Source organism: Carcharodon carcharias, chromosome 3 (genome assembly GCF_017639515.1).
Source record: "Carcharodon carcharias isolate sCarCar2 chromosome 3, sCarCar2.pri, whole genome shotgun sequence".
Lineage (NCBI taxonomy): Eukaryota > Metazoa > Chordata > Chondrichthyes > Lamniformes > Lamnidae > Carcharodon > Carcharodon carcharias.
Window position 1 is genome coordinate 99,296,343 of NC_054469.1, and position 15,222 is coordinate 99,311,564.

The 15,222-nt window shown below is 46.4% G+C and overlaps 1 protein-coding gene across 1 annotated transcript in view; it reads left to right on the plus strand.

The window, feature by feature from the left end:
* Nucleotides 1-15,222, plus strand: part of mocos (molybdenum cofactor sulfurase) — a 316,151-nt gene that overhangs the window by 254,170 nt on the left and 46,759 nt on the right. The gene's annotated exons all lie outside the window — the stretch shown is intronic.

The window sequence follows — 15,222 nt, forward strand, 5'->3', positions numbered from 1 at the left end:
AACTGAATTGTATCCAATTCCGGGCACTGCACTTTCAAAACAATTTGAAGGCTTTAGAGAGGGTGCAGAAAAGATTGATGAGAACTGTTCCGGGGATAAGGGACTTCAGTTACATAGACAGATTAGAGAATCTGGGGTAGTTCTCCTTAACGAAAAGAAGGTGGAAAGCACATTTTATACAGGTGTTCAAAATCATGAGGATTCTAGACAGAATAGAGAGGAATTGTTTCCATTGGTGGAAAGATTGGGAACCAGAGCGCACAGATTTAAAGTGATTTGCAAAAGAACCAGAGACGTCATGAGGGAAAGCTTTTTTATGCAGCAAATGGTTACAATCTGGAACACACTGCCTGACAGGATAGTGGATACAGATTCAAAAGGGAATTGGATAAGCACTTGAAGAGAAAACATTTGTAGAGTGAATGGGAAAGGATGGAGGAGTGAAGCAAGTAAAAGGGCAGGGAAAGAAGGGAGGGGGGAAAGATCAAAAAGTAAGATCTGTGATAGGAAGGAAGGCAGGGGAAATTAAATGACAAAAGAGATGATGGTGCACGGCAAAAAGAGATGGTAATGGGGCAGTAAAGAAATAAAAGGTGGGTCTAGAGGAGGTGTAAATGAGAAAAGCAGAATCATTACCAACAGCAGCCATCTGAAAAAATGGGGTCAGAGGTTATGATGTGAAATTGTAGAACTCACTGTTGAATCCGGAAAGCTGTAAAGTGCCTAATCGAAAGATGAAGTGTTGTTCCTTGAGCTTCATTGAAGTGTATGGAGCAGAGGTCCAGGTCCGCGTGGGAGTGGGGCAGAGAATTAAAATGACAAGTGACCAGAAGCTCGGGGTCATGCTTACTGAATGAATACAGGTGCACCACAAAGCAGTCGCCCAATCTGCATTTGTTCTCCCAAATATAGACTACGAAATAAACAGTGAATACAGTATACTAAATTGAAAGAAGTACAAGTAAATCACTGTTTGAGCTGGAAGAAGTATTGAGGCCCTGGACCTTGGGAAAGGAGGAGATAAGGGAGTAGGTGTTGCACCTTCTGTGCTTGCAGAAAGGGAAAAGGTGTTGGGAGTGACTGAGGAGTGAACCAAGGTGTCAAAGAAGGAATGGTCTCTTAGGAATTCTGAAAGGGAGGGTAGGGGAAGATGAGTTTGGTGGTGGCATTGCGCTGAAGGTGGCAGAAATGGCAGAAAAATATTTGTTTAGCATGGGGGCTGGTAAGGTGGAAGATGAGAAATGGAAAGCCTAACATGGTTGTGGGAAGGAGGTAAGAGCAGAAGTGCATAAAACGGAACAAACACGGTCGAGGGTCTGTCAACCATGGTGGAGGGGAATCCTCAATTAAGAAAACAGAAAGCCAATTCGGAGTCTTCAATATGGAATGTGGCATTATCAGAATAGCTGCAATGGAAACCTAGATTTCTAACACTTTCTGTTTCTACGTTATAAACAAATTACAAAGATGACATAATACTGCTCTGAAAAGATTTTGTTACTGTAGAATTTCCCTAACACTCTAAAACTAACATTTAAGATACATTTAAGGGGAGGTTGGAAATGCATAAGAGGGAGAAGGGAAGAGAGAGTTATGCTGATTATGCTGAATTAGATGAGGAAAGGCAGAAGGAGGCTCAAGTGGAGCACAAACACCAGCATGGACTGGTTGGGCTAAATGGCTTGTTTCTGTGCTGTATATTCTATGTAATCTTTGTTTATGCTATTCCAACTTCTGATCATCTTTCCCACAAAACAAGACAGCCTTTAATATTAGCAGTATAAGAGAAAAGAAAATAGAGCAGGACCATTTCCGCAGCCCCTTTTGGCTAATCATGTACCCTGTATCAACGTGAGACACCCTGGAGACACCTATGTGTTTGCTACTCCTGGCTTTTCTCCTGAGAAGCAGGAAAGAGAGGGGCTCAATGTTAAAACATATAATAGTAAACTAACAGAGTTCCTACCAATCCACCTATCCTTCCCCAGTTGCCCTTCAAGCAGTTTCTGTGGGTCCTTTTTGATAGATTGTTTATCTTACTGTAAGTCTAAGAAGTATGAAGGAAAAAGATTTTTCAAAAATAACTTTAAATAAGTGGCACGAAATCATTTGAAAGAGGACCAGGAAAGAAGCAGGGAGATAAGTTTGCATCAGTCATGATTCTTCCCAGAATTGATGAGCCGAAGTCCGAGCTCCGGACGCTGTGGTGCATCCGAGACGGGGAGAGTTACCTGGATGCTTTGTTTCAAGAGGCAGTCACACCTCAAATTCCGTCAGTGGTCAGGGTTGGCAGGGTGTGACTGCAAGTGAGGCAAGTAGAGGGATCCTGTGTTCAGGAACAGAGGAGCCTCAGCTCTTGACCTTGTCCAACAGGTACGAGGTACATGCTCCCTGTGTGGATGAGGAACAGGGCTGTAGGGAGGATGAGCCAGCTGACCACGGCACTATGGCACAGGAGGCCATTCAAGAGGGGGGAGCAAAAAGACAAGTGGTAGTTGTAGGTGATTCTGTAATTAGGGGAATTGATAACATCCTTTGTAAGCAGGATCGAGAGTCCCACATGGTATGTTGCCAGCCCGGTGCCAGGGTGAGGGACATCTCTGACCGGTTAGAAAGGATATTGGAGAAGGAGGGGGAGGATCCAGTTGTTGTGGTCCACGTCGGAACAAATAACAGGTAAGACTAGGAAAGAGGACCTGTTTGGGGATTATCGGGAACTAGAAACTAAATTAAAGACAGGTCCTCAAGGGTTATAATCTCCAGATTACTACCTGAGCCACATGCAAATTAACATAGGGATGTGAGATAAGGGAAGTAAACATGTGGCTAAAGGAGTGGTGCAGGAAAGAGGGGTTCCATTTCGTGGGCCGCTGGCACCAGTATTGGAACAGGAGGGATCTGTACCATTGGGACGGTTTCCACCTGAACCGATCTATTACCAATGTTCCAGCGAAAAGGGTAAATAGGGTGGTCAACAGGACTTTAAACTAGAAAGTTGGGGTTGGGGGGGGTAAAACTCCAAGAAGTATGACTATTGGGAAACAAAGCAGCAGGTTAGTGTGTGAGGGATTCAACTTCACGGAAAATTATGAAAAAACTGAAAAGAAAGGAGGGGCTATTAAAGTCTCCAGAACACAAAATAGGACAGAGTGTTTGGAAAGGGCTAGGAATCTAACTTCAAGCACATCAGATAAAGGGATGACAATAAGAAAGGGGACGGGAAATACAGGACTGAAGGTGTTGTATCTGAATGTACGTAGTATACGAAATAAGGTAAATGAGCTTGTGGTGCAGATTGAAATTGGCATGTATGATGTCATGGGCATCACGGAGATATGGCTGCAAGGGGATCAAGACTGGGAGCTAAATATCCAAGGATATACATCCTATCGAAAAGATAGGCAGGTTGGCAGAGGGGGTGAGGTTGCTTTGTTAGTAAGAAATGAAATTAAATCGATAGCAAGAAACGACGTAGGGTCAGATGATGTAGAATCTGTGTTGGTAGAGATGAGGAACCGCAAAGGTAAAAAAAACCATAATGGGAGTTATATACAGGCCTCCGAACAGTAGTCAGGATGTGGGGCACAAGATACACCAGGAGATAGAAAAGGCGTGTAAGAAAGGCAAAGTTACAGTGATCATGGGGGATTTCAATATGCAGGTAGACTTGGAAAATCTGGTTAGTAGTGGATCCCAAGAAAAGGAATTTGTGGCATGTCTACAAGATGGCTTTTTGGAGCAGCTTGTGGTGGAGCCCACTAGGGAACAGGCAATTCTAGATTTAGTGATGTGTAATGAGGCAGATTTGATAAGGGAGCTTAAGGTGAAGGAACCCTTAGGAGGAAGTGACCATAATATGATAGAATTTACCCTGCAATTTAAGAGGAAAAAGCAAGAATCAGATGTAATGGTATTACGGTTGAATAAAGGCAACTACAGAGGCATGAGGGAGGAGCTGGCCAGAATTGACTGAGAGATGAGCCTAGCAAGAAAGACAGTGGAACAGCAATGACAAGAGTTTCTGGGAGTAATTTGGGGGAGACAGCAAAAATTCATCCCTAGGAAGAAGAAGCATACTAAGGGGAGGACGAGGCAACCATGGCTGACTAGGGAAGTCAGGGATAGCATAAAAGCTAAAGAGAAAGCATACAATGCGGCGAAGAACAGTGGGAAACCAGGGGATTGGGAAGCCTACAAAGACCAACAGAGGACAACTAAACAAGAAATAAGGAGGGAGAAGATTAAATATGAGGGTAAACTAGCCAGTAATATAAAAGAAGATTGCAAGAGTTTTTTCGATATATAAAGGTTAAGAGAGAGGCAAAAGTAGACCTTGGAGTGCTGGAAAATGATGCTGGAGAAGTAATAGTGGGGAACAAAGAAATGGCGGAGGAACTGAATAGGTACTTTGCATCAGTCTTCACAGTGGAAGACACGAGTAACATCCCCAAAGTTCAGTAGAGTCGGGGGGCAGAGGTGAGTATGGTGGCCACTACCAAGGAGAAGGTGCTAGGAAAACTGAAAGGTCTGAAGGTGGATAAATCACCTGGACCAGATGGATTACATCCCAGAGTTCTGAAGGAGATAGCTGAAGAGATAGTGGAGGCGTTAGTGGTGATCTTTCAGGAATTACTGAAGTCAGGGAAGGTCCCAGAGGACTGGAAAATCGCAAATGTAACCCCCCTGTTTAAGAAGGGAGTGAGGCAAAAGATGGGAAATTACAGGCCGATTAGTCTGACCTCGGTTGTTGGTAAGATTTTAGAGTCCATTATTAAGGATGAGATTTCAGAATACTTGGAAGTGCATGGTAAAATAGGGCAAAGTCAGCATGGTTTCATCAAGGGGAGGTCATGCCTGACAAATCTGTTAGAATTCTTTGAGGAGGTAATGAGTAGGTTAGACAAAGGAGAGCCAATGGACTTCCAGAAGGCCTTTGACAAGGTGCCGCACAGGAGGCTGCTCAGTAAGATAAGAGCCCATGGTGTTAGAGGCAAGGTACTAGCATGGATAGAAGATTGGCTGTCTGGCAGGAGGCAGAGAGTGGGGATTAGGGCGTCCTTCTCAGGATGGCGGCCTGTGACTAGTGGAGTTCCGCAGGAGTCAGTGTTGGGACCACAACTTTTCACTTTATACATTAATGATCTAGATGAAGGAATTGAGGGCATTCTGGCTAAATTTGCAGATGATACAAAGATAGGTGGAGTGACAGGTAGTATTGAGGAGGCGGGGAGGCTGCAGAAGGATTTGGACAAGTTAGGAGAATGGGCAAAGAAGTGGCAGATGGAATACAACGTGGGGAAGTGTGAGATCATGCACTTTGGTAGGAAGAATAGAGGCATAGACTATTTTCTAAATGGGGAGAGAATTCAGAATTCTGGAGTGCAAAGGGACTTAGGAGTCCTAGTCCAGGGTTCTCTTAAGGTTAACTTGCAGGTTGAGTTGGTAGTTAGGAAGGCAAATGCAATGTTGGCATTTATTTTGAGAGGACTAGAATATAAAAGCAGGGATATGCTGCTGAGGCTTTAAAAGGCACTGGTCAGATCACATTTAGAATATTGTGAGCAATTTTGGGCCCCATATCTCAGGAAGGATGTACTGGCCCTGGAGAGGGTCCAGAGGAGGTTCACAAGAACGATCCCAGGAATGAAAGGTTTAATATATGAGGAACGTTTGAGGACTCTGGGTCTATACTTGATGGAGTTTAGAAGGATGAGGGGGGATCTGATTGAAACTTACAGAATACTGAAAGGCCTGGATAGAGTGGACGTGGGGAAGATATTTCCATTAGTAGGAGAGACTAGGACCCGAGGGCATAGCCTCAGAGTAAAGGGAAGACCTTTTAGAACAGAGATGAGGAGAAACCTCTTTCGCCAGAGAATGGTGAATCTATGGAATTCATTGCCACAGAAGACTGTGGAGGCCAGGTCATTGAGTGAGTTTAAGACCGAGATAGATAGGTTCTTGATTGGTAAGGGGATCAAAGGTTACGGGGAGAAGGCGGGAGAATGGGGTTGAGAAGCTTATCAGCCATGATTGAATGGCGGAGCAGAATCGATGGGCCGAATGGCCTAATTTCTGCTCCTATTTCTTGTGGTCTTATGGTAATGTTTTATTCTTCTTGTTCATAGAAGCACCCCACAGCATAAATTGGGCACTTTCACCATCAGCTGGGAGAATTTTTGGAGCCACTTCATCAACTTGGCTTTATGACACAATCATGGCGTGAGAAAGTTTGGCTTATATAGAGTTTGCATTACCAGAAAGCAGTTTTCATCTTTGAACCCTATCTTGTAGGTCCTAGTCAAGCTAATTCTTTGAATCCAAACAGCATATGTTCTCATTGAAAATCCTTGGATGCCTGATGGCTTAATGAGTTTATCCACAAAAGCAGGAAGATTCCAGTCTGTCATGATCTTCCTTTGTTGATGAATGACGCACTATTGTTTGTCAGCTAGGGAGAGGAAGATGAGCTGGAGTTCCTGCTCCTTATCATTAACCAGCAACTCTGCTGGAATTGCATGTGTTGTGAAAATCAGAGAGGACAGGATTGGATTTGGCTATGACAGTGGCATAGTCTTTAGCATATGTGAAATACTGGAGGCGTTGTGATTTACACGGAACCAACCCTCACCTGGAAATCAGTAAGTTTCAGAAGAATTGATGAAAATGGGATATATTTTGGAAAAGTTCTCTTGCAAAGCCAAAGAGAATTCTTGATAACTTTGTGCGCTAGAACTTAATGCAATTGTGCCTATGAGTTCACTGTAATTTTCATGTTCCAGGAATCCATTTATAAATTGTCTTTTATTGTTGAATGTTAAATTGTAATTTGTCTAGGTTCTCCCTAACCCTTTTTGACAGCTGTAACACAGAAGGTTGAAGAATCTGATTTGAGGAAAAGCTCTCTCTCCATGCTATAAACACAACTTGCGCCATTGCTTCTCTTGGTTTTTGCTGTGTTCCAGCATGGTTTTCAACGTGATTTTATGATATTATTTTGGACAAATAGGTGATAGAATTTATGCTTGTTACTCAAAAATAAGTAGTTAACGTTACTGAACTAATCTTGGACAATTTGTTGAAATTCATCCTACTCGCAGTATTAAATAATTTATCCATTTTTGAAAACATGGAAATATTGACGATTACCAACCAACGCTGCCACCTTCTGACAGAAGGAATATACTGCCCTTGGCAGCCCTTTACAACAACAATAAATTCAGCTGCTCAAGACATTGGAGTGAAAGGAATCTTCATAGTAATGGTGCTGCTAATGCTGAAAAGTGGAAGTTAAGTTAGTTGTTTTTTTTAATTCTTTCATGGAATGTGAGTGGCACTGGCAAGGCCAGCATTTGTTGCCCATCCATCATTGCCCTTGAGAACTGAGAGCAGTTAAGAGTCAACCACATTGCTGTGGGTCTGGAGTCACATGTAGTCCAGATCAGGTAAGGATGGCAGATTTCCTTTCCTTAGGAATATTAATGAACCAGATGGATTTTTCTAACAATCAATGATATTTTCATGGTCGCCATTACCGAGACTAGCTTTCAATTCCAGACTTTTATTAATTAATTGATACTAAATTTCACCATCTGCCATGCTGGGATTTGAACCCTTGCCCCCAGAGCACTAGCCTGGGCTTCTGGATTATTAGGCCTGTGACATTATCACTACACCACCATCTCCCCTAAATAATTGTAATACAATTATGATTATTTTTCTGCATCACTTTGTTTCCTGGCCTAGATTTTCCAATTAGTAACACCTGATGTTTATGTTCAAAGTAGGTTTTACAGATCACAAATTTGGGCAATGGTCCATAATGCCAAATCTATGCCCATGCATATTGCCAACGAGAGTTCTTTTTGGCACAGGAAGCTCCTGCCTAAAATAACAAAAACATAATTTCGTTAGACAAGACCAAATTTGTAGTTTGACAGACGTTTTTAAAATTATGAAGGGATTAGGATGAGGTAGATAGAAACAAACTGTTTCTGGTGGTTGTGGGATCTTGAACAAAGGGATAGAAATATATGATGTAAGAGATTTAAGAGAGCAGGAGAAATTTCTTTTTTAACACAGAGGATTATGAGCTTTGAAATACATCACAAAAGTTAGTGATTGAAGCAGAGACCATGGCATCATTTAAAAATAGGCTGGATAGATGGCTGAAGGAAAGGGGGATAAAAGGATATGTGAGCAGGGCAGCCACATGAAATTAGGACTAATGATGTTTAGAAAATAACCACCAACATGAACTTACTGCAACAAATACCTTGGCTGGAATTTACCCTTTGGAGGCGGGAAGTAGAAATAAGGATTAATCCTGATGTCGCGGTCCCACCTCTGTCTCAGCACTGCCAGCTGTCAAGATTTTCATGGGCAACATTTTCCCAGCGGGGGCCGGAGCCCACTCATCAACGTTAAAATGACATGCGGTGACATCAGGCGGGCATCCCGACATCACCCGTGCGTCATTTAGGTTTTCAGTTCAGCAGGCGCACAGCCGACTCAGCTGCGCGCCCGCCGAACTGTCAAAGGCCTATTAAGGCCACTTAAAACCTAATTAACTCAATTTAATGAGCTGTCTGTCCAACCTTAAAATTGGTGAGCAGGCAAAGAGCCCAGGCGGCCTTCACATTTTTCATGAAACCTCATCCACGGGCAGGATGAGGTTTCATGAACTGTTTTAAAATCTAACAAAAATTTACACATTTATTCTTTGACATTTCCCAGCTCATATGATAGTGTCACATGAAGTGATTTTTAATGATTAATGATAAATGATTTTTAAAAGTTTAAAAATCCTTTATTTAAAAGTTTAACACTGAAACAAATGGTACCTCAGCGAATCCCCCACCCACACAGGGAGTGCTCAATGCTTCCGGGCGCGTGTCACGATGGGCGAGCTTTAATTGGCCTGCCCACGTATGACTCTGCTTCAGAACTGAAGAAGAACTCTTCTTCAGATCTGAAGTTCTGAAGAAGTCATATGGACTTCTCTCCACGGATGCTGTCAGACCTGCCGAGGTTTTCCAACAATTTTTGTTTTAGATCAATGTAAAGTCCCCCTTAGCCCTCTCAAGCCCCTTTTATCATCCTCGAACCCTACCCCCAATAAACCTTCCTCACTCACTCACAATCCACTTTATAAACAGAACTCACAAGCCCTGTAATAACATTTGGAAGTTGTTGAAAAGTTCATAAATTTGTCACTTGAAAAGGCATAACCCTCTTCAGAATATCATAAATTTGTCAAAACCAGCAGGAGTCAAAGGCTGGGCCTCAGTATTGGGAACAGCAGCAGAAGCAGGTTACAATGAGAAGGAAAAGAGAGGCTTTTAGCAGGTACAAGGGAAGCAAATCAGCAGAGGCATTAGTGGAGTACAGACATTGCAGGATGGAGCTTAAGAAAGTAATTAGGAGAGCAAAGAGGGGATATGACAAAGCTCTGGCTGGTAAATGTAGGTAAAATCCCAAGATATTCTATAAGTATATCAATGGGAAGAGGATAACCAGGGAAAGAGTAGGGCCCATAAGGGGCCATGGGGGCAATCTATGAGTGGAGCCAGAGGACATCGCTAGAGTGTTGAATGAATACTTCACATTCGTTTTCACCCAAGAGAATGAGGATTAAGGTATCGAACTCGGGGAGAGAGATTGTGAGGTTCTTAAGCAAATTGATATAGAGAGTGACAAGGCATTGGAGGTGTTTGCAGGCTTAAAAGTGGACAAATCTCCAGGTCCAGATGATTTGTGTCCCAGACTGCTGAGGGAGGCAAGGGAGGAGATCGCAGGGGCTCTGACCCAAATTTTTAATTCCTCTCTGGCCACGGGAGAGGTGCCAGAAGACTGGAGAACAGCTAATGTGGTTCCTCTATTTAAGAAGGGTTGTAGAGATAAGCCAGGGAACTATAGGCCAGTGAGTCTCACATCAGTGGTAGGGAAACTATTGGAGAAATTTCTGAAGGAGAGTATCTATCTCCACTTGGAGAGGCAAGGTTTGATCAGGGATAGCCAGCATGGCTTTGTCAGAGGGAGGTCATGCCTTACAAATTTGATTGAGTTTTTTGAGGAGGTGATCAGGTGCGTAGATGATGTAGTTTCTATGGATTTCAGCAAAGCCTTTGACAAGGTCCCACATGGGAGACTTAAAGAAGGCAAATGCACATGGGATACAGGGTAATTTGATAAGGTGGATTAAAATTGACTTAGTTGTAGGAGACAGAGGGTGATGACAGAAGGATGCTTTAATGACTGGAAGCCAGTGTCCAGTGGCATACCACAGGGATCTGTGCTAGGTCTCCTATTATTTTTCATTTATATAAACAACATAGATGACTATGTGGGGGGTAGGATTAGTAAGTTTGTGGATGACACAAAGATTGGCCGAGTGGTTAACAGTGAGGTTGTGTGTCTTGGGCTACAGGAGGATATAGACGGGATGGTCAAATGGGCAGATAAGTGGCAGATGGAATATAACCCTGAAAAGTGTGAGGTGATACACTTTGGAAGGAGTAATTTGACAGAGAAGTATTCAATGAACGTCATGGCACTAGGAAGTTCTGAGGAACAAAGGGACCTTGGCGTGTGTGTCCATAGATCTCTGAAGGCGGAGGGGCATGTTAGTGGGGTGGTGAAAAATGCATATGGGACACTTGCCTTTATCAGTCAAGGCATAGATTACAAAAGTAGGGAGGTCATGTTGGAGTTGAAGCTTGGTGAGGCCACAGCTGGAGTGCTGAGTGCAGTTCTGGTCGCCACATTATAGAAAGGATGTGATTGCATTGGAGGGGGTGCAGAGGAGATTCACCAGAATGTTGCCTGGGATGAAACATTTAAGTTATGAAGAGAGGTTGGATAGACTTGGGTTGTTTTTGTTGGGGCACAGAAGACTGAGGGGTGACCTGATCGAGGTGTACAAGATTATGAGGGGCATGGACAGGGTGGATAGGGAGCAACTGTTCCCCTTAGTTGAAGGGTCAGTCATGAGGGGCCATAAGTTCAAGGTGAGGGGCAGGAGGTTTAGAGGGATATGAGGAAAAACTTTTTTACCCAGAGGGTGGTGACGGCCTGGAATGCACTGCCTAGGAGGGTGGTGGAGGCGGGTTGCCTCACATCCTTTAAAAAGTACCTTGAGCACTTGACACGTCATAACATTCAAGGCTATGGGCCAAATGCTGGTAAATGGGATTAGGTAGGTTGGTCAGGTTTTTCTCATATGTCAGTGCAGACTCGATGTGCCGAAGGGCCTCTTCTGCACTGTGTGATCCTGTGATTCTGATGGCTATCTGTCAGAGTTTCCTGAACCTTTTGCAAGCTCACACCCTGAGATTGGTGGAGACCATAGAACAAATGAGCTCGATCGAGTCACAGGGCATTGAGTGCAGGTGTTCCACCTAATGGAGAGTAACATATGGCAGCACCTGGAGTACGTGCAAGAGCAGTGTTGTGTCCTGCACATGGTGCACTGTGCTCTCTATAGCCTGGACCAGTCAAGTCAGACCCTGAGCATTGATGTCCATGGAGTGCTTGAGGAGCTAAGGACCCTGAAGAGGACACTCACACAGGTGGCCCAAAGGTGACTATAGAGGATGCCAGCTACACACCAGCGACAGACTGCCTCAAGCAAGTGAAGAGCTAAGGATGCTCAAGAGGAGGATGAGGGTCCCAAGCAGTTTGTGACACCGACATCATCCTCGGCCTCCCCAGCCCTCTTACAGACAGAGCATCTGTGCTACAGACCCCAGTGATGATGAATGCCCTTGCAGAGATGCAGGTAGCGCAGTCACAGGAGGGACCCCAGTGGGTCCCTGCATGATCAAGCCAACCACCATGGCTCTCGTAGCTGTGTTGTGGAGTAACGAAAGGCACTCAACCCAGAGTCAGTTGTAGGTGAATCAAGCAGCAGTTTATTCAATACAAGTGTGCATTCAGGGGATAGCACCCTCAGATTGCTCCAAGAAGCTACTTAAAACTACATGGGCCTGAATTTTCCGTTGGCGGGGGGTGCGGAGCGGGTGGGCGTGGACCCAGTTGGGTCCGCGTTGCCATTTTACCCAGGTGAGCCAATTAAGGCCCACCTAGCATTCTTCCCGACTCCCGAGGATAGCGGGAGTGGGCGGGCAGTGGCGGGCGTGCACAGACCGCCGGGTCCAATGGCAACCTAGCAGCATGTTTAAATGAAGACCTGGCAGCCTTTTCTAGGCTGCTCACAATGGCAAGTGCAACAACACAGCAGAGGGCTTCTAGTGAGCAGGCCAGTCTGGAGGGTAGGCCAGCAGGACAGGCCAGGCCAGAGTGTAGGGCAGGAGGACAGGCCAGACCGGAGGGCAGGGCCAGCGTGCCACTCGTTTTTCAGATGACTGCCGCTGCCCTCCTCGAGGAGGTGGCAGCATGGCGGGAGGTGCTGGTCCCCCAGGATGGAAGGAGGAGGCCCGCCCACATGACGAAACATGCCTGGGAGGAAGTGGTGAGCTCCCACGTCGTGGTGCGGCGCTCCTGGATCCAGTGTCACAAGCACTTCAACAACTTGTTGCACTCTGGCAGGGTGAGTACCATGTCGGCACTGGTCATTTAACCCAGCAGGTCGGCTTACCCCCCTTCTGCTCGCCCACCCAAGTCAGAGTGTCATGACTGCATTGAATCATTGACAGCATTTCCCTTTGCTGGGTGGGCAAGCAGATACTGCCCATGCTGAGGTCAGCCTGAGAGAGTGATGAGATGTGTTTTGCCCCCACAGCATGTGTTACACTGAGTCCCACATGACTGGTGTGGGGGCAACCTGGAGGAGCTGCACCTAGCTGCTGCATTAGAAGTCCAGGACATGTCCTAGTCAGGGTGATGACCTGCTGGGAGGGAAGCTTCAAGGTGGCATGGGAACGAACCATTTGCTGCCCTCTGAGCTCCACGTGCTTGCACCTCTTTGCTATGGAAGAATATACCGTGTGGTGCCTAATGTAAAAAAGGCAGCATGTGGCCGGGGTGGGGAACAGGCCTAGCATCTTTGTGTGAGTGCTCGGCAGCAGCGGGGTGAGGAGGCACCAGAGCCCTGATATTTCCCACTCTGGTTGCTGTGTGCCATGTGTGAACAGTGTCCATGTGCAATTTGCTCTTCTTTGCAATCAATGCTCTCCTCTCATTTTCAGGAGAAGAATGCTCATAATGCTGCAGAATGTGCGAGGACTGGCGGTGGCCAGGTGCAGATCGCTATTCTAAGCCATTTCGAGCAAGAGGCCCTGGATCTGGAGGGGCGCCGTGCACCCAGATGCACTGGTGTCAGTGAGGCTGGGGCGCCACGGCCAGGTATTTATGCCCAACATTAAGGTCAACATTGTCCTCCCAATAGCCATAGCACTGCTGACTGTTAAATGATTTAATTTTGCAACATGGCTTGACCATTGCTTATGGAAGGATGAGCACTGAATGATCTGGGGAACAAGGATGTCATTGTCTCCATGCTAAGTGATCCACTGTCCTTGTTCTTCCTTTCAGCATCATCGGAGCAGGGCTCAGAGGAGGAGCAGCAGAGGCCCCCTCTCACACCTGAGGGGCCTGAAGTCTCACCAGCGCCACACCATTTCTGCCAGGCAGGCACCAGTGCAGATACTAGCACCTCAGTGGGAATCCGGACAACAGCTAGTGTCCTGGAGCACAGCGGTGAGGGCACTTCACAGCCTCTGAAGGAGCTGGCAAAGACAGAGAGTGCCCATTGTGCCAACAGTCAGAGGACTCCAGGGGACCAGGCACATGCTCAGTCGGTGTCTGTTGATGTGCCTCTGGAGTCGTCTGCCCCGCAGCAGGTGCAGGAAATGCGCCAGGGTGTGCGGGAGCATCTGGGGGAGATACATGAGGCTATGCTTGGCTTGGTCTCCGTGGCGGAGGAGTCTACGCAGATGCTCGCCAAAGCAATAAGCCACATGTCCGAGCGCCACGTGTCCTCCATAGAGAGAATGGTGACTCTCATGGAGAGCCTACTCCAGGAGACCCGTCTGGACTTCCTGGGGATGCGCTCTGACCAGCAAGCCCTCACATCGGCATTGACCTCAGATGGTCAGTGCCAGTGTGGGAAATGGTGTGGGCATCAAGTTTCCCAGCTCGGTGCCCATCCATCCAAAGTGAGCAGGGAAGTTTGATGTGACCTCACAATGGCGCAGCAGCTGCCTGTCATCTCTGCGAGCACCTCTCAAGGCGCTCTGGATGAGGGTGGCAGCTGCTCTGCCCCTCTCTCAGTGATTATATCATCCGGTGAGGCTGCAACGACTGGGGAGATGCAAGCTATGGAGCTGGCAGCTCCCTCCCAGGCGGGGCCAGCACAGGCTCCACAGGCCAGAGGACAACCCCCAGGGCCATCAAGGCCAACAGGACAGCAGAGTCAGCAGGCTGTCTCGGATGCCACTCTGAGCAATGCGGCAGCACCAAGACATAGCACCCGGAAACGAAAGCATAAGGCAGCTTAGGCACACCACGGGTTTTTCACTGGTGCTTTTTTATTGGCCCGAGATGAGGCCCATGTGATTTTATTAGGTTTGTAAAACCCTTGTCTTTTTTTTGTAATAAGCTGCTTTGTTTGACACATTAAATTCAGATATGTCACCATGGCTGAGGGTGCCTCTTTTTTTCTGCATGTGTATAGTTTCCAAAACTGTAATGAGTGTTTTTTTGGACATTCAGCTTTATTAACAATGCCTTTAGTCACTGTTGCTAACCTGGCAGAATTTGCACTTCGGTGTCGAGCCAACTGCGCAGGCTTGTCCTGGAGGACCATCTGTGTTGGGCTAGCTGAAGGTTCATTGGATTAAAGCCCCCCGGTGTCCCTGCCTCCCTGGAGTATGCCCGGGTCAGCGTCTAGCCCCTCAGCATTTCCCTGTGCATGCTCATCCTCGGACTCACTGCAGGACTCATCATGAGCAGCCGCAGCCACTGCGTCGATGTCTTCATCGTCCACAGCGCAAGATTGTGGAGAGCGCAGCATGCAACCACTGTCACCGAGACATGATCTGGGGGGTACTGGAGTGCGCCCCCTGAGTGGTCCAGGCATCGGAAGCACATCTTGAGAAGACGGATGGTTCTCTCCACCGAAGCCCTTGTGGCGCCGTGGCTCCTATTGTTCCACTGCTCAGCTTCTGTTCTTGGATGGCGGAGAGGTGTCATGAGCTACCTTCTGAGGGGATAGCCCTTGTCACCCAGCGGCCATCCATCAAGCCAGACTGGAGAACTGAA